At 48.1% G+C, this 19,352-nt stretch overlaps 1 protein-coding gene across 6 annotated transcripts in view; it reads right to left on the minus strand.

Moving 5' to 3' along the window:
* SIPA1L3 (signal induced proliferation associated 1 like 3) overlaps positions 1-19,352 on the minus strand; it is a 223,865-nt gene that overhangs the window by 154,732 nt on the left and 49,781 nt on the right. For 3 of the 6 annotated variants that reach the window (XM_064381377.1, XM_012436349.3, XM_012436393.3), the window contains exon 2: positions 18,097-18,155. The gene's annotated coding sequence lies outside the window, so the exon portion shown is untranslated. Of the gene's footprint in view, positions 1-9,064; positions 9,365-18,087; positions 18,156-19,352 lie in introns of those variants that run through there. The other 3 variants (XM_012436359.3, XM_012436331.3, XM_012436367.2) reach the window with 2 other exon arrangements.

The following is a 19,352-nucleotide window of genomic DNA, read 5'->3' on the forward strand; positions in this document are numbered from 1 at the left end:
TGTGTGTGTGTGTGTGTGTGTGTGTGTGTTGGGGGGAGCAGGCTGGCAGGAAATATAGCAGAGTGATTATGAAGCCAGATGGTCTGGGTTTGAATCCTGGTTCTGCCACTTCCTACCTGTATGGCTCAGGCAAACAACCTGAGTTATCTGTGCCTGAGTTTCCTCATGTGTACAACTGGATAGTGCCTACCTCACGGGGTTTTTGGGAGGACTCAGTGGGACAATACCCACAACACACTTAGCAGTGGGGACCATGCCTGGCTGGAGAGCCCATCCATTTAAGGGTCTCTGGAAGAGCCTCTCAACCACCCAGGCAGTGTTGCTGGCAGCCACGGCTACAAGCTATGTGGGTTTTCTAAGACATGAAACACCCAAGTGCTCTCAAAGGGGGCCCCCTCCTGCAGGGTCAGATCCCACCTTGCTCTGAGAGGGCAGCCATGGGTACAGCAGAAGGGACAGCAAAGCCCTCCACTTACCCAGCAACGGACAGAGGCCACTCGGGCACAGGCGATACCGGGTTGTGGGGTTAGAGGAGCTGCTTAGAGTACCTGGGCCTCTCCACACTCTGAAAATCCTGCACCATCCCCAGGCTGCAGGGGAGATGGCGGATTCATGTGGGCTCTTGCTGAGGGGTTGGGGTATGGGACCTCCCGAAACTCTCAGCCCATGAAGGAGTCCTTTCCTGTGCCATGCCCAGGAGACACAGGTAATCTGGAAACTCCCCTCCCCGGCCACCCTGCCTCTTTCCAGGGCTGGGCCCAGAATAGGGAACAGAGAGAAGCATGCTGCTTGGCATCAGGTCAGACTCCAGCACCCCACCCCTGCCACCTCCCCGGACCCACGTGGCTCCTTGAAGCTTTGTGCTGTCATCTGGCCACTCAGAAGTAGGGAAATGAGGAGAGGGGGCAGGCTGCTGGCAGCTTCAGGCCTAGGAGGAAATGAGGCCATCTTTGCAGGGAGCAGGCGGGGGTCCCTTCTAAGAGGAAGGGCTGAAGCCTGGAGGCCTGGAGGAGGAGGAGCTGCTGTGACCTGTTTCTCGGGCCTCCTATCGTCCTGATGGGCCAGCAAGCTGTTTCTTTCCTAGGGTCTTATAAGTCCAGAACCAGAGCACCTTCTCCTCTACAGAAAGCTCCTTTCAACCCCACAGACTGAGTGGCTGGATGACAGCACAAAGCTTCAAGGAGCCACAGTGGAGGGGCTGGCTCTGGAGTCTCTGACCTGACCCTGGATCGGTACAAACAGTCCTGGGGGAGGAAGGGTGTCAGGACATCGACCCTTGAGAGTGCACACAGAGAAAAATTAAATGAAGTTGTATCACTTCTCCCCGGAAAACCCTTCTATGGCTCCCAGGGGCTGTGGGAAGAAAGTCCAAATCTCTTACATGGCTCACCAGACCAGCTGACCCAAATTTTCCTCCCCCTACTCTGCTCCCCCAACACACCCAGCTCCTCCACACCCTAGGGCCTGTGCATAGGCTATTCTCCCAGCCCAAACCCCCCAGCCTCCAGCCCACCCCAGGCTGGTTCCTATTTACCCTTCCAGTCCAGGCTCAAAGGTTGCTTCTTCAGAATAGCCTCCTCTCACACACCCACGCCCACCCCAGCCTGGAATAGGACCCCACCTCTGCCTGTTACTCTCTCAAGGCCCTCTCCAGTTCTTCTTTCCTTCTTCTTTCTTTCTTTCTATCTTGATGAAGTTTTGCTCTTGTCCCACAGGCTGGAGTGCAATCTCGGCTCAATGCAGCTTCCGCCTCCTAGGTTCAACCGATTGTCCTGCCTCAGCCTCCAGAGTAGCTGCGACTACAGGTTACTGCTACCACGCCCAGCTAATTTTTATATTTTTAGTAGAGACGGGGGTTTCACCATGTTGGTCAGGCTGGTCGTGAATTCCTGACCTCAGGTGATCTGCCTGCCTCGGTCTCCCAAAGTGCTGGGATTACAGGCATGAGCCACCGCACCTGGCCTTTTCTTTCTTTTTTTTGAGACAAGGTCACGCTCTGCCACCCAGGCTGGAGTACAGTGGCGTGATAGTAACTCACTGCAGCCTTGATCCCCCCCAGACTCAAGTGATCTTCCCACCTCAGCCTCTCAAGTGGCTGTGTACTTTTTCTTTATAGTTTCATTACCACAGTTAAATTATGTGGCTATTTGAGTAATTATTTGATATTTTGAGACAGAGTCTCACTCTGTCACCCAGGCTGGAGCACAGTGGCGCCATCTCAGCTCACTGCAACCTCTACCTCCTGGGTTCAAGTGATTCTTGTGCCTCAGACTCCTGAGTAGCTGGGATTACAGGTGTGCATCACCACACCGGGCTAATTTTTGTATTTTTTGTAGAGATGGAGTTTTACCATGTTGGCCAGGCTGGTCTCAAACTCCTGACCTCAAGTGATCCACCCACCTCAGCCTCCCAAAGTGCTGGGATTACAGGCGTGAGCCACCGTACCCGGCCTAATTATTTGATATCTATCTCCCCAACTAGATGATGAGGGACATAAAGCCAGAATAATGGTAATGACAGAATTTTACTTGTAACAATAGCTCAAGCCTATCAAACACTGACGACATTTTACAGCATTATATCATTGATTCCTGACAACAGCTCTGTGAGTCAATATTCCTATTATCCTCTTTTTCTAGATGGGGACGCTACGTTAGTCCTGTTGATGGCAGCAGGCACTCAGTAAACCGTCTGCGGGGCATCCAGATGTCTGGGTTAGGTTTCAGATCCTCCTTCCCCATCATCCTCTGGGGACGGGAGCCCGGGTCCATGGAGCACACTTTTGCCATACTCCGCAGTGACGGCCCCCAGTTCCAGGGGTTCCTCTGGGTTCTAATCTCTCCCCAATCCATGAAGACATTAATTTAACATATTTTTACCGTGGCAGCTACTGTGTGTCTGGCGTGGCCCGAGCAGAGAGAAAGCAACAAACAACACGTGTACACCTTCACAGGGCTCAACAAAGCCCTGTCTCTCTTGAACCTGCTCCCGCCAACCTTTTATGCCTCCATCGCTGTACACAGCAGTCACCTCAGGCCCTTGTTGCCCTCCTGCCTCACCACAGGCGTCCATGCTCTCCGGGACTCCTCCCTCCTCCTCACTGGCGTTCCCTCCCCAGCCTCCCTCCCCAGCCTCCTTCACTGATTCCTCACCATCTCTCTGCACAGCTTTGCTCCCCATCCACATGGCTTCCCCAGTGATTTCAACACCTCTGTGCTAGGACCCCTACTCTTCCTTCTCCCACCTGGATCTCTCTGAACTTCAGGTGTGCGTACCCAACTGTCTCCTTGCCAACTTATGCAGCTGTCTGACAGGAACCGGCACCGAACAGACTCCCTTCTGAAGAATCAGAACAGCATTTCTGATTCTTCACATGGCCTTCTGTCACTCACTGCAAACCCCCAACCCGGGGTCCCTTCATGCAACGTCTTCACCCTTCACCTAGTGCTCAGACCCAAACCTCAGGGTCATCCTAGGCCCCTCTCTTTCTCTCACCCCCACATTCAGGCCAGCAATACTTACTGCCAGCTCCACCTTCAAGATATAAATGGGCTCACCCCTCCCTCGCACCCCCACTGGCAGCACCACAGACCACAGAAGGACCTTCTGCCCCAATTTCCTGGCTCTGTCTCCTGCTGCCACATACAGCCAGAGGGACTCTATTAATCTATGGGTCAGATCATGTCCTTCCTCTGCTCAGAACCCTCCCCTTATCCATTTAGGGAAAAGGCCCCAGTCCCTAACAGGTCTCCTGTGGAACTCTGACCTCAGCTCCTCCGTGCCCTCTTTTTTTTTTTAAAGACAGAGTCTCACTCTGTAGCCCAGGCTGGAGTGGTGCAGTGGCATGATCTCAGCTCACTGCAACCTCCGCCTTCCGGGTTCAAGTGATTCTTCCACCTCAGCCTCCTGAGTAGCTGGGATTACATGTGTGCACCACCACACCTGGCTAATTTTTCTATGTTTAGTAGAGACGAGGTTTCACCATGTTGGTCCTGAACTCCTGACCTCAAGTGAGGCTGCCTTGGCCTCCCAAAGTGCTGAGATTACAGGCATGAGCCACCGCGCCCAGTCCGTAGCCACTGAGGCAGTGTGTCATGGTATCTCACTGCGACTATCATTTGCATTTCCATGATGATGATCAGGGATGGCAAGGTATGCACTTTAAATGGTAATAGAAGCAACAGTAAATGGTTAACACTGACACAGCATTGACTACGTGCCAGTGCTATGTTAAGTGCTTTCTTTTATATACCGTGGCATGCTCCTGTCCTAAGCCTCTTGGGCCTGATGTGTTTTGGAATTCTGAATAATCCAGATTTTAGAAAGGCAACCCTAGAAGGTTCTGAGTGAGCACTGGCAGTCTATCACATTGATATTTTTGCAGTGATAACAATACATCAGCTTGGATCACATTCCATCTAGGACTGTCGATCTGTTTTATCTGTCTGTCTATCTATCTATCTATCTATCTATCTATCTATCTATCTATCTATCTATCTATTTTGAGACATATGGATCTATCTATCTATCTATCTATCTATCTATCTATCTATCTATCTATCTATCTATCTATTTTGAGACATATGGCCCAGGCTGGAGTGCAGTAGCGTGTTCTCAGCTCACTGCAACCTCTGCCTTCCAGGTTCAAGCAATTCTCCCATATCAGCCTCCTGAGTAGCTGGAATTACAGGTGTGCACCACCACATCCCACTAAGTTTTCTATTTTTAGTAGAGATGGGGTTTCACCATGTTGGCCAGGCTGGTCTCGAACTCCTGACCTCAAGTGATCCGCCCACCTCGGCCTCCCAAAGTGTTGGGATTACAGTCATGGGCCACTGCACTTGGCCCATGGATCTGTTTTAAATCCTTGAATGCCCACAATCACATTATGAGGCAGGCAGCATTATCTCCTCTGTTTTATAGATGGAGAAACTGATGCACAGGAAGGTTAAGTGCTTTGTCCATAATCAAAGTGGTAGAAAGGGAGGGCTAGGATTCCAACACATTTCAAAGGCTGTTTTTACTACTGGCTTTCAGAGAAGCTGATAGGAAATAAATCAATGTCGAATGAATGAATGAGTGAGGTCAAGCTGGGGAAGTGAGAGAACTAGTTATAGCTCATGCAGGAAGGTCAAACACTACTGAGCTAGCTATTTCTAAGTGGCTAACTTTATTTATTTCGGATACAAGATGTAACCAAAGATAAAGCAAGATATGCCCAAAATATTATCCTTAGAAAAAATAGCTGTATTTCAGGGTCTTTCACTTTATTTTGGAAGAAGTACTCTTTGGAAAATACGTATTGGCTTTTAAAAACTTTAATGATGCTAGTTGGGCACTAATAAAAAGGGAGGCATATATTATAAGAGAACTTAGTAAGTATTCCCAAGGGCTTGACTCCACAATTGCAAGTGTGATAAGTCACTGTAAACATGCTCTGTAAGCAATCCTAAAATTTACATTTAGCCACAAAAAATCCCAACTAGCCAAAGCAACACTGAGAAACGAAAAGTTGGAGACATCACACTTCCTGATTTAAAATTATATTACAAAGCTATAGTAATCAAAACAGTATAGTACTGACATAAAAACAGAATAGAATAGAGAGCCCAGAAATAAGTCCAAACTTATGTGGTCAATAAGAATGAAACTGAGCCCTTCAAAGAATGAAATCTTATACTATACACCAAAATAAATTAAGTGGATAAAAGACCTAAATGTAAAATTTGAAACCATAAAACTCCCAGAAAAGAACACGGTGGAAAGCTCCTCAACATTGGCTTTGGCAATGATTTTTCAGATCACACCAAAAGCTCAAGCTACAAAAGCAAAAATAAATAAATGAGACTACATCAAACTAAAAATCTTCTGCACAGCAAAGGAAACAACCAACAAAATGAAAAAGCAACCTATGGACTGGGAAACAATATTTGCAAACCACGTATCTGATAAAGGGTTAATACCCAACATTTATTAAGAATTCTTATAACTCAGTATCACAAAAAAAATCCAAGTAAGAAATTAACAAAGGGCTGGGTGTGGTGGCTCACACCTGTAATTCCAGTACTTTGGGAGGCTGAGGCAGAAGGATTACTTGAGACTAGAGTTTGAGACCAGTCTGGGCAACACAGTGAGATCCCTATCTCTATAAAAAAATTTAAAAATTAGCTGGGCATGGTGGCTTATGCCTGTAGTCCCAGATACTTGGGAGGCTGAGGCAGGTGGGTCACTTGAGGTTAGGAGTTTGAGGCCAGCCTGGCCAACACGGCAAAACCCCATCTCTACTTAAAAAAAAAAAAAAAAAAAAAAATTAGCTGGACATGGTGGTGGGCACCTGTAATCCCAGCTACTAGGGAGGCTGAGGCAGGAGAATAGCTTGAACTTGGGAGGCAGAGTTTGCAGAGAGCTGAGACAGAGCCACTGCACTCCAGCCTGGGCGACGGAGCAAGACTCCATCTAAAAAAAAAAAAAAAAACCACCCAATAGTAATAATAATATAATAAACAGAAATTCCTTTAAAAAGCAAGATAGAGGCAAATAATTTTAAGCCATATTCAACCAATTTAAACAAAATACTTCAGGTGAAAGTCTTAAATGGGGCAGTTATGTATAATGTATACAACGGGGTAAACTAGAATTTTGAAATTAAAAAAAAAAAAAAGGGGCCGAGCACAGTGGTTCACGCCTAAAATCCCAGCACTTTGGGAGGCTGAGGCGGGTAGATCATGAGGTCAAGAGATCAAGACCATCCTGGTCAACGTGGTGAAACTCCGTCTCTACCAAAAAAAAAATAATAATAATAATACAAAAAATTAGCTGGGCATGGTGGAGCACACCTGTAGAATTGCTTGAACCCAGGAGGCGGAGGTTGCGGTGAGCCGAGATCGTGCCATTGCACTCCAGCCTGGGTAACAAGATTGAAACTCCATCTCAAAAAAAACAAAACAAAACAAAAGTATGTGTAATACAGCACTGAAAACTGTCTTAAGGCAAAGTGCCACTGTGAGGGAACAAAATACATGGAAAAATTTTCCTAAGTTGTCATTTATTATTCGCATTGGAATAATGAGTCCGATTGACTCATAAACAGGTGATTATACAACCACTTTTATATGTTCACGTTTACTCAGCCACTTACCCATGTTCAGTAACTGTCCTTAAACATCCAAGTTGGCTTTTTTAAAAAAACCTAACAGTGAGTGGCTGTGGAGACCACCAATTCCTAAAAGAGGCATTTGACAAACCGTCTAACGGTAAAGGATGGCTTCTTGAGTGTTGGGATACAGTTTCCAGTGACAACATACACAAATTCAAGGGATGCCACATCACAAATGCTGCAGATGGATGTGGAGACAGTGTACTCTGTAAATACATGTAGGTGACTCAAAAAGTGACTCTTGTGATGACAAGGATGTCTGCGAAGTGTGACTAACACTGTTTTATGATATGTGAGAGGATATATAGAACATTTTGAGTCCAATTTTCTTTTTTTTTATTTGAAGCAGGGTCTCCCTCTGCCGCCCAGGCGGCAGTGCAATGTTACAGTTACGACTCACTGTAGCCTCCACCTCCTGGGCTCAAGTGATCCTCCCACCTCAGCCTCCTGAGTAGCTGGGACCACAGGCACAGACCACTAACCCATTTATCTATTTTTTTTTTTCTCTCTTTGTAGAGATTCGGTCTTGCTATGTTGCCCTGGCTGGTCTCAAACTCCTGGCTTCAAGCCATCCTCCCTCCTATGCCTCCCAAAGGGAGAGGATTATAGGCGTGAGCCAAAGCACCCTGCCAAATTCAACATTTTTGATATCAGGATTCCAAACATGTCACAAAATTAATCAATTAGAAATACAGACAGGCAGCTGATTATGTTGTCAAAATCCCTAACATCTCATGTAGGCCCCCAAACTTCTTTTCTGAGACAGAGTCTTGCTCTGTCAGCCAGGCTGGAGTACAGTGGCATGATCTCGGCTCACTGAAGCCTCTGTCTCCCAGGTTCAAGCGATTCTCTTGCCTCAGCCTCCTGAGTAGCTGGGATTACAATCGTAAGCCACCATGCCCAGCTAATTTTTACATTTTTAGCAGACAGGGAGTTTTGCCATGTTGGCCAGACTGGTCTCGAACTCCTGGCCTCAGGTAATCCACCTGCCTGGGCCTCCCAAAGTGCTGGGATTTTAGGTGTGACCCACTGTACCTGGCCTGCACGTGACTTTTATATGAGGAAGATACAGTACACCGTGGACATCTGTGTGTGTCTGCTCAGCACTTCTTTCCAGCAGCCATGCCTTTAGCAAGCCCTGTCCACTGTACCTCCAGGCCATACCCAAAACCTGCCCCCTTCTCTCCCTCCATGCTCCTTACCTTGGCCCCTTCCTCTGTCATCTCCCACCCAGACTAGAGTAGCAGCTTCCTCCTTACTCTCACACCGGGTCCTATAATTCACTGTCACCAAGGCATACTAGTGGCAGATCTTTGGGACACCCAAACTTTGAAAAAGCTCCTGCTACCTGCCCTGACACTGCCCAGGGCATCTCTAACTGCCATCCTCTGACCATAGAAGGGACCTGCTTTAAGATGAAGGCACCGTGAGGGACAGCAGAGCTGTGAGCAGAACCAACCTGAGCCCTCCAGGCTATTGTTGAGTTGCTGTGTCACCAGCTCCCAGGGTCCAAAGAACCCTCAGACTTGGAGGTGGGGGGCCTGACTGCTTAAGTCTGCATGAACGGGGGTTGCCGTTACCTGGAGCCAAAAGCCTCCAATCCATATGCTCTTTATCTTTTTACTCTATTTACTGGTCAGCAGTTGTTTTCACCAGGTAAAATTATCCCATGTATCTGTCTGGTTCCTTGTCTGTGTCCCTCTCCTAGAATGCCAGATCCAAGAACAGGGATATTTGTCTGTTTTGTTCACTGCTGGAACATCCCCTGCCAAAGAGTGGGAACTCAGCATTTGTTAAGAGAATGACTGAGCTCATCTGATTCTTTCAACAGCTCTAAAAGGTAGGTGTTCCAAGTACCAGCCTCCTCCTCACCGCCAGCCAGACCCGGCACCATCTGCCCCCACCTACCTCTCCCAGCTCATGACCCTGCAGTTACACAGGTCTTCTTCCAGTTCCTTTGCAAAGTCAAGCTCCTTCCCGCATCTGGAGCTCCACTGATGCAGTTCCCTCTACCAGGAACTCTCCCCATTCCTCGCCCCTACTGGGGGAAGGTGTACTTATCCTTCAGGCCTCCTCCCAAACGTCAGTCCTTATGACAGACATTCCCTGACTTCTCCAGACACGTCCGGGCCCTCAGATATGCTGCCCCAGCCCTCTGGGCCCCTCTGTCAGAGCACTTAGTGCAGACATAATCACACAGCTGTTGCCGTAATTACTTCAATTCGGTTTCTGACACTGAACTGTGAGCTCCAGGAAGGCGGGGGCACCCTTCTGCATTTCTAGAGTCCTTAGAAGGCCTGGCACACAGTAGGTACTGCATAAATACCACATCTGTCCATGGTGGCTGTGACAGTTACTGCTCACTGAGTATCGCATTTCTAGCCCCTGGCAGTTAGGCAGGGCCATGCAGCGGTCCTGGGCGCAGGTGGAAGTGAACGTGTTGCTTCCGGGCCTCGGCATCTAAGTGCCACTGCGCGACCCTCAGTCCTCTTCTCCTGTCTCTGCAGCCTGTGAAGCTTCGAGATGGGGTGCTCCTGCCAGCCTGGGTCCCTGAGGCACTGGGTTAAGCCCTCCCACCTGAGCTCCTATGTCACGAGTAAGAAATGGACATCTGTTGTGTCTAGCCTCTAGGATTTCAGGGTTAATCTGTTGCCACAGCAGAAACTCGCTCATCAGAGGCGTTCCTGTGAATAAATGAAGGCAGCTAGAAGGCAGAGACACTGGGAGGTGCAGAGCAGGGGACCAGCCTCCAGCCACCCTCACTCAACTCCATCAAAGAACAAGAAGCGGAGAATGGGCCAAGCACTCCCAGGGAGCCGCCACTCTGGGCTCTTAATGGGGCAGATGAAACAACCCAGAGCCTCCACTGCCTTCAGACAGGGCCTACCTGGACAGCCCTCACCACACACACTCCTTAGGGATCACAGCCAAGGGTCCGTCCCTGGGGACAGGGGAGGAGGCAGTGCTGAAGCCAGCAACACCCTAGAAAACCCCTTAGCCAGAGGAAGCTGAACCAGCAAGGCTGCATGAAAGGTCTGGGCTAATTCAGGCTGACAACCTTCCCTCGGAATCACCCACTGGGGCTGTGACCTCCCAGCTCCATCCCAGAGAATAAATCACACTGTCAGGTCTAATTTGGGACTTGGCTGATGGGCTGAGCAGAGCATCCATGCGTTCTGGCCACAGAGGTCAAGGGCAGCCTAAACTCTTGAGGCCACTGCTGAAAAGTCCGAGGACTGAACAAAAGAGGGGACCGGGAGGCCGGGAGCCATGGGTTTCCCATACACACCAAAGAAACTCCCAACTTGTTCTATGAAATTCCTGGCCCAGGCCTCCGCTGTATGAGCCCTGCTCCCAGAACACAGTCCTGCTATATCCAGGCCTGTGCTAGCTCAGAGCCGGGTGCAGGGTGACCCCTCCCCTGTCTGGTGAGTGAATAATCACAACAGCAGCAGCTCACACTTGTTATCATATAGGCTGTTACTAAGCCACCTAACCTCCAACGTGCAGTAAGGGCTAATGAATGCAAGCTGCCACCATCTTCCTCCTCCTCATTATCATCATCACCACCTCCTCCACCACCATCATCATCATCATCATCATCATCATCATCATCACCATCATCTCATCATCATCATCATCATCTCATTATCATCTACAATGTGACTTCTTGTGCCAGGTACTGTCCTAGGTACTTGAAATTCACAATCCCGTCTTAATCCTTACGACAATCTTGGGAGAAAAGGGAAGCTCCCAGAGTTAAGCTATCCATTTAGGGCTAGTCAGGGGCTCAGCTATGACTAGACCCCAGGTCAGCTGGACCCTGGAAACCTGTGCTCTTGGCCACTGTGTCAACCCATTTTTGATTTCGTCTCCCTGGAGAAGTTTGCCACCAAACTCCAAGTCACCGTTAGGTGTCTCCTCGGGGTTCCCCCAGCCCTGTGGCTTCCCCTATTAGAACTCTTATCACTCTGGGTTGTTTACTTGCAGAACTTCCCAGCATACTGTATATTGAGGCAAGCCTTGTGCCCAGGAGAAGGCCAGGAACATGGGAATTGCCAAGTCAAGGATGGTTGGACGCATGGATGGAGCTTCCATTTTACTGAGGAAGGGAACAGAAGTTCAGAAAGGAAAGCTGTCATGAGAGCGTCACTGAAGAAAGGCAGGTGGAGAAGACGGTAGAAACTGCTCCTTCATGAACCTCTATTTGTCCTCCAAAGCCCAAAGCTGCTTCCAGGAGCCCTCCTTGACCCCTAGGCTGGGTTGGGCACCCCTGCTGGATTCCCCTGGGCTTCCCCGATCACAGACCTGACCACTCTGGGGTCTGAGGGCCTGCTTCCCTCACCAGACCCACCCAGCCATGAGGCTGGCCCAGCCACCACTGCATCCCCACTACTCTACAGGGACGGGCACTGAGGAGGCGCATATTAAGTGTGTGCACAGTCAACCAGCAGACCTCCAGAGAAAGACAAGGCTGGAAGCCTCATCCTGGGAAGAATAACTAAAAGCACAGATATAGTTTGTTTGGAAAAAGGGAGTGATTCCCTCAGCCACTAGTAAGCCCCTGCAGGGCGGCCAGGAATAAGACGTGTGGCTGGTGAAGCTCCTGAGGACTCGGAGGTAGTCAGTTACACAGGGCCGGATGTGATTCACAAGACAGCTTTTTAATGATCACAACCTCCCCAGAGCAAAACACCAAGCTCGGCTCCACCCGTGCTAGAAGAATTTAAACTGAGGCCAGACAGTGAGCAGCCTGGGTCCCTGCAGCCCAGTCCCTGGACCTCTTATGAGGCAACAAAGTGTAATGGCTAAGAATGGGGACCCTGGACACAGGCTGCATGCCCCCTGTTCCACTCCTCTACTTGGCAGGCAGCTTTATCACGCCATGCCTCAGTTTCCTCATTACCATGGGACTATCACAGCAGTGACGTTTTAGGGTAGTTGCAGGAACTGAATGAGATTGTGCACACGAAGCACTTACGGCAGAGCTTGGCACAGAGTCAGCACCCATTAACGTTAATTATCACTGCTTTTCCCTCCCCCATAGAGCCAGGCAGTGTTGGCTGGCTACCGCAACAGATACTCCCCATTCATTTTTTATTTATTTATTTTTTATCTATAAATTTTAAACTTTTTTGTTAGAGATGGGGTTTCTCCATGTTGATCAAGCTGGTCTTGAACTCCCGACCTCAGGTGATCTGCCTGCCTCAGCCTCCCAAAGTGCTGGGATTACAGGCGTGAGCCACCTCGCCCGGCCTCAATTCATTTTTTTCTCTGGCTTCCTCCTCAGGAAAGGTAGAACAGTTAAATAACATTTGGCACCTTCCTTGGAGCTAGGGAAGACTATGTGACATTGTAGCAGCAACTATGTGCCCACGAGGGGCAAGGCCAAGAGAATCAAAGAGGCTCTGCCCTGACACTGCCCAGACACTAAACTAACACTGGCAGCCAAGCACCTCTAGGTGTGCTGTGGTGGGCGAGAAATCGGCCCCCATTCAATCAAGCTGTGGTGAGTGGGGGTTTCTGTTCCTGAAGCTTGAAAGCATTCCTGGCCAATGCACACTCCACGATACAAATGGCTCAAGGCACACACCCATGTTAATTGTCTGCCTACTTCAGCTCAGGCCCAACGCTGAGAACCCCTGATCCAGAGGAAAAACAGCGGGTGGCTAAGCAATACAGTGCTTACCAAGCCCAGTTGCTGCATTCCACCCTTCCTTTTCAGCTGTATCTACGCCCCATCTGGACAATTATTTACATACACACACATACATATGTATATGCATTTATTTTGTCTTTCTGTTTTGTTTTATTTTTTTAGTGACAGGGTCTCTCTCGCTCTGTTGCCTGGGGCTGGAGTACAGTAGCATGGCCTCGACCTCCCGAGTGCAAGTGATCCTCCCGCCATAGCCGTACAAGTACCTGCGACTACAGGTGCAGGCTACCACGCCTGGCTATTTTTTAAACTTTTCGTAGAGATGGAGTCTCACTCTGCTGCCCAGGCTGGTCTTAAACTCTTGGCCTCAAACAATCCTCCTGCCTTGACCTCCCAAAGTGCTGAGATGATAGGGTGAGCTACTGCACCCAGCCCTCAAGTGATGGTTAAACTTTACATATTTAAAAACAATCGGCCGGGCGCGGTGGCTCACGCCTGTAATCCCAGCACTTTGGGAGGCCGAGGCGGATGGATCACGAGGTCAAGAGATCGAGACCATCCCAGTCAACATGGTGAAACCCCGTCTCTACTAAAAATACAAAAAATTAGCTGGGCACGGTGGTGTGTGCCTGTAATCCCAGCTACTCAGGAGGCTGAGGCAGGAGAATTGCCAGAACCTAGGAGGCGGAGGTTGCAGTGAGCTGAGATCGCGCCATTGCACTCCAGCCTGGGTAACAAGAGCGAAACTCAGTCTCCAAAAAAAAAACAAACAATCTATATCACCACTAAAAATGAAAAATTGCTATCTTTTGCTACAAAGAAAAGGAAACTTAAAAAATAAACACAATGAAACAAAATACAGTCATCTATTATCTGATGTTACATTGTCTGGGTTCAAAGGACTAGCAAAAATTCTTCACTTTTCTTTTCTATTGCGGGGAGAGTCGTATCTGGCAATATTCGGGGGTAACACTGGCTCCAGCTGAGCAGGGCTGCCCCTCGGAGAGGGAACACATTTTCCTGTTCACAGAAACTGTGTTCAGAAAGGAGATGATTTGACTGCGATCTCCCGGCTGGCTGCGGATGAATTAGGCCATGCATCGCCTCACTCCCTCCTCTCTTAAGGGGCTGCCCAGAGAGGCCTTCCTTGACCACCTTGTCTAAAAAGTGCCCTGTGAGCCCAGTCCCCTTTCCTGCTTTATTCATCACTATATACTCCCACAATGATTATCCCCATCCAACTTATCCTAGATTCACTTTTTTTTTTTTTCAGACCGAGTCTCACTCTGGTGCCCAGGCTGGAGTGCAGTGGCGTGATCTTGGCTCACTGCAACCTCTCCCTCCCAGGTTCAATCGATCCTCCCATTTCAGCCTTCCAAGTAGCTGGAATTACAGGTGTGTGCCACCACGGCTTGCTAATTTTTTTGTACTTTTAGTAGAGATGGGGTTTCACCATGTTGGCCAGGCTGGTCTCAAACTCCTGACCTCAAGTGATCCACCCACCTCGGCCTCCCAAGGTGCTAGGATTACAGGCGTGAGCCACTGCGTCTGGCTCTATATTCACTTTTTTTTGAGACGGAGTTTCACTCTTGTTACCCAGGCTGGAGTGCAATGGCGTGATCTCAGCTCACCGCAACCTCTGCCTCCTGGGTTCAGGCAATTCTCCTGCCTCAGCCTCCTGAGTAGCTGGGATTATAGGCATGCACCACCATGCCCAGCTAATTTTTTTTGTATTAGTAGAGACGGGGTTTCACCGTGTTGACCAGGATGGTCTCGATCTCTTGACCTCGTGATCCACCCGCCTCGGCCTCCCAAAGTGCTGGGATTACAGGCGTGAGCCACCGCGCCCCGCTATATTCACTTTTTATCTGCTTACTGTTTTATTCTCCAGTAGGATGTCTGTTCCCTTAGGGAAAGGAGTTTGTTTTGCTCATTCCTGAATCCCTAGTGCCCAACAGACGGTAGGTGCTCAAATGCATATTTGCTGAGTGAAGGAAAATAAATGAATGAACAAATGACACCTGTTCTTGTTCTTTCCAAGTTCCCTGAGGCGCTGGTTACCAGGTAGAAAAAATGCCGGTCTTCCTGCTGTGTGAGAGGCAATGCTAGGAATTTACTTGGGATTTGGGACCTTTTACCATATTAAAAAGGAATGTGCTAGATTAAAACAAGTATCTATAAGCCCATAGGATATAAATTAGTAACTAAATAAATAAGGGGGAAGGGCCAGGTCTTCCTTACAGAAGAATTCCAATTAATAAATGTAGATGGAATAAAAGGCACACAAAAACTGCCATCAGGGAAACAGCACAGCAATAACCTTGCAGACAAGACCCGGCCACCAATGGATGCTAAAATTAGTGGGCGGAAGTTTGAGGAAAAGCGGATGTGGAATATTAGCATAGCCTCAGAGCTTCTCCCCAAAGGTAGTATTTTATATTGTTTTGTTAAAGAGACAGGGTCTTGCTCTGTCACCCACGCTGGAGTGGCACAATCTCAGCTCACTGCAACCTCCGCTTCCTGGACTCAAGGGATCCTCCTGCCTCAGCCTCCTGAGTAGCTGGGACTACAGATATGCACTACCACACCTGGCTAATTTTTCTTAATTTTATTTTTTTTAGAGCTAGGGTCTTACTTCATCGCACAAGCTGGTTTCAAACTCCTGGCCTGGAGTACCCCAAGACAGCTATTACTTACAAAGTGAAAACTGTAAGTTTTTCATAGTGGAGAAATCTGGCAGACAGTACCTTAACCAAGTGATCTAGGTGAATATTACCAGGAATAAGACACACCGATATCATGGACCTCCACAATGACGCACCAAGGAGGGAAGGCTGCCTCTGTGGCATTGTTCTAAATAATGAATAACCTCAATCAAGTCATGAGAAAACATCAGAAAAACCCAAGTTGAGACACACAACAAAATAACAGAGGAGTCCTCTTCCAAAGTGTCCAGGTCATGAAAGGCTAGGAAAGATGGACAAATTGTTCCAGATAGGAGGAGGTTAAGGAGATATGAAAACCAAATGCAATGTGGGATCCCGGATAGACTCTTGGAAGAGAACAAGAAATTAGTGGAAAAATTGGTGAAATTTGATTAATGTCTGTCACTGAGTTAATCGTACTGGGCTGGTGTGAATTTCCTGGTTTTGATCACTGTGTTACAGTTGTATAAGATGGTAACATCGGTTGGGCGTGGTGGTTCACGCCTGTAATCCCAGCACTTTGGGAGGCTGAGGTGGGTAGGCTATGAGGTCAAGAGTTCGAGACCGTCCTGGCCAACATGGTGAAACCCTGTCTCTACTAAAAATACAAAAATTAACTGGGCATGGTGGTGTGCACCTGTAGTCCCAGCTACTCAGGAGGCTGAGGCAGGACAATCGCTTGAGCCCCGGAGGTGGAGGCTGCAGTGAGTTGAGATCGCACCACTGTACTCCAGCCTGGTGACAGAGTGAGACTCTGTCTCAAAAAAAAAAAAAAAAAGATGGTAACATTTAGGGAAGCTGGATGGAGGGTAGATGTGTGAACTCTGGAACCATTTTTACAACTTTTTTATAATTCTAAAATGACTTCAAAATAAAAGTTAATCAAGAATTATGCTAAGAAGCATCCTTTGTCAGAAATCTGGCCCCTAGCAATTGTCCCACACACAGGCTTCAGGTACCTAGCCAGGTAAGACTGCCAGAATGAGGGAATATAATGATACTCAGTGAAGATCCAGGAGAGAGAAACTCCATCCAGAGCCACACAGTTCCCGCAGCTCAGCCAACAAGGCTACCTGCATCCAGGGTCTGAATGCCACAATCCTCCCACTTCCGCTTTCCACACTGTTATGGTCTCTTGGTTCTTCAAGGATCAGACAACACCCCCTCCCAACAACAAAGCTTGGAATCGTTCAGGAAGGCTTCACTGCAAACTAGAATGACATACAGCCAGAGACCCACGACACTGCTTAGAACCCACGCACAGAAACAAAGTGAACACTCACTAGCAAACCCCATCCAGACCAAACCCAGAAAACTAAATATAACATATTTGAAACTTATATAGCACAGGTAACTATTTGCCATATGTGTATATTTTAAACATGTATAAATACTCATTACTCATGCCATCTATGTGTATTTATTTATTTTAATTTTTAGTCTTTTTTGAGACAGGGTCTTGCAGGAGCCTTGACCTCCACCGGTTCTGGTGATCCTCCCACTTTAGCCCCGGTGTAGCTGGAACTACCATTGTATGCCACCACACCTAGCTAATTTTTGGATTTTTTGTAGAGATAGGGTCTTGCTACGTTGCCCAGGCTGGTCTCAAACTCCTGGGCTCAATCAGTCCTCCAGTCTCAGCCTCCTAAAGTGCCAGGATTACAGGTATGAGCCACCACACCTGACTCATATTTTTAATCAATAGAGAAACCAGCACATTTACACAGTGGGGATGCGGGGTTTCTCTGAATCTTGATTGTGGTGGCAGTTTCACAACTGTCTACATCTGTCTGCATTCAAAGAACTGTATACCAGCCAGGTGCAGTGGCTCACATCTGTAATCCCACTACTTTGGGAGGTTGAGGTGGGCAGATCACCTGAGGTCAGGGGTTCAAGACCAGCCCGGCCAACATGGTGAATGCCATCTCTACAAAAACACAAAAACCAGCTGGGCATGATGGCAGGTGCCTGTAATCCCAGCTATTCAGGAGGCTGAGGCAGGAGAATCACTTGAACCTGGGAGGCGGAGGTTGCAGTGAGCCCAGATGGCACGACTGCATTCCAGCCTCAGCAACAGAGTAGACTCCATCTCAAAATAAAACAAAACAAAAACAAAAACAAAGAACTGTATAACAAAGAGATTACTTTACTCTATGTAAGGTTTAAAAATTGAATTAAAAAGTAAAGGAAAAAATAAAAAAATATGATATTATGATATGCTTAGGTATGTATAGTCATGAGCCAAGATCTTACTATTGGGGATGGTGGAAGCAAGCTGGGAAGCACCGCATAGGGTAGTTCCTTTTTCTTACATAGCAAACCAAAATAAGTTTGTACATGTGTACGTAGGAATGTTCATGTGCAGGAAAAGGTCTGGCAGAGCATCCGGTCAGTGACTGATAGTAATTACCTCTGGGGTAGATGTTAGGCTTGCAGGGATGGGAAGAACAGTAAAGGAAACTTTCATTTTCCCTTGGTACTCTTTGTTTTGTAATTTTAAGAAAATAATAAAGATGCTATGTGTATGAGTTGTAAAATTTTAAGCAAAGCAGCAGCCACACCGTACTCACGCTTAGTACCTTCTAGACACTAGCGCTCTTGGAGGATCCCAGGTGAGCCGATGTCAGAGACTGAGCATCTATGTGGAGGAAAAAGAAAAGGTTAGGTCTCTGGCCGACTGAAGCCTTCCTGTTGCAATACCCAGCTGTCAATCACATATTCACTCTTTCAACAAGTATTTACTGAACACAGCCGAGTGTAATCCCAGCACTTTGGGGGGCTGAGGTGGGTGGATGACTTGAGGCCAGGAGCTCAAGACCACCCTGGACGACATGACAAAACCCCGTCTCTACTAAATATACAAAAAATGGCTGGGTGTGGTGGCTCATGCCTTTAATCCCAGCACTATGGGAGGCCAAGGTGGGCGGATCACAAGGCCAAGAGATCTAGACCATCCTGGCCAACATGGTGAAATCCCATCTCTACTAAAAAAAACAAACAACTAGCTGGGTGTGGTGCCACACACCTGTGATCCCAGCTACTCGGAGGCTGAGGCAGGAGAATCGCTTGAACCCAGGAGGTGGAGACTGCAGTGAGCCGAGATTGTGCCACTGCACTCCAACCTGGTGGCAGAGTGAGACTCCATCTAAACAAACAAACAAAAAATACAAAAATACAAAAAATTAGCCAGGCATGGTGGTGGGTACCTGTAATCCCAGGTACTTGGGAGGCTGAGGCAGGAGAATCGCTTGAACCCAGAAGGGTTCAATCTCGGCACTGAGCCGAGATTGCTCCACTTCACTCCAGCCTGGGCGACAGAGCAAGATTCTGCCTCAAAAAAAAAAAAAAATGTATTTACTGAACACTTGCCATGTGCCAGGGACCAGGAATACACCAGTGTTCTCCAAGACAAAGTGGCTGTCCTCAGGGAGCAGACATTCTAGCAGGGGAGGAGGGCAATAAACAAATACACAATACAAAGTCAGGGAGTGGAGCCTTGATGAAAACCTATGGAGAGCTAGGGGAAGGCCTCCCAGACGAGGGGGCAGAGACGCGAATACATGAGACCACAGACCGTGTGACTATCTGGGAAAGAGCCTTTCAGAGGCGGGAGCAGGTGTGGAGCATCTCAGGAGCAGCCAGGAGGCCTGTGGAGCTGGCATGGGGTGAGTGAGGGGCGAGAAGTAGTGGGGTGGAGGGGGACAGATGGAGGGCTATTCTAAGGACATTTCCTCAGACAACTGTGAGCAGAGGAATGACAGAGAAATCACATTGTCTTGGTTTGGAGCTTCATATTATGAATTTATGCTTTTGAATATTTAGTACGCTTGTTTAT

Source organism: Aotus nancymaae, unplaced genomic scaffold (genome assembly GCF_030222135.1).
Source record: "Aotus nancymaae isolate 86718 unplaced genomic scaffold, 86718_ANA_hifiasm-v0.15.2.pri h1tg000028l, whole genome shotgun sequence".
NCBI lineage: Eukaryota > Metazoa > Chordata > Mammalia > Primates > Aotidae > Aotus > Aotus nancymaae.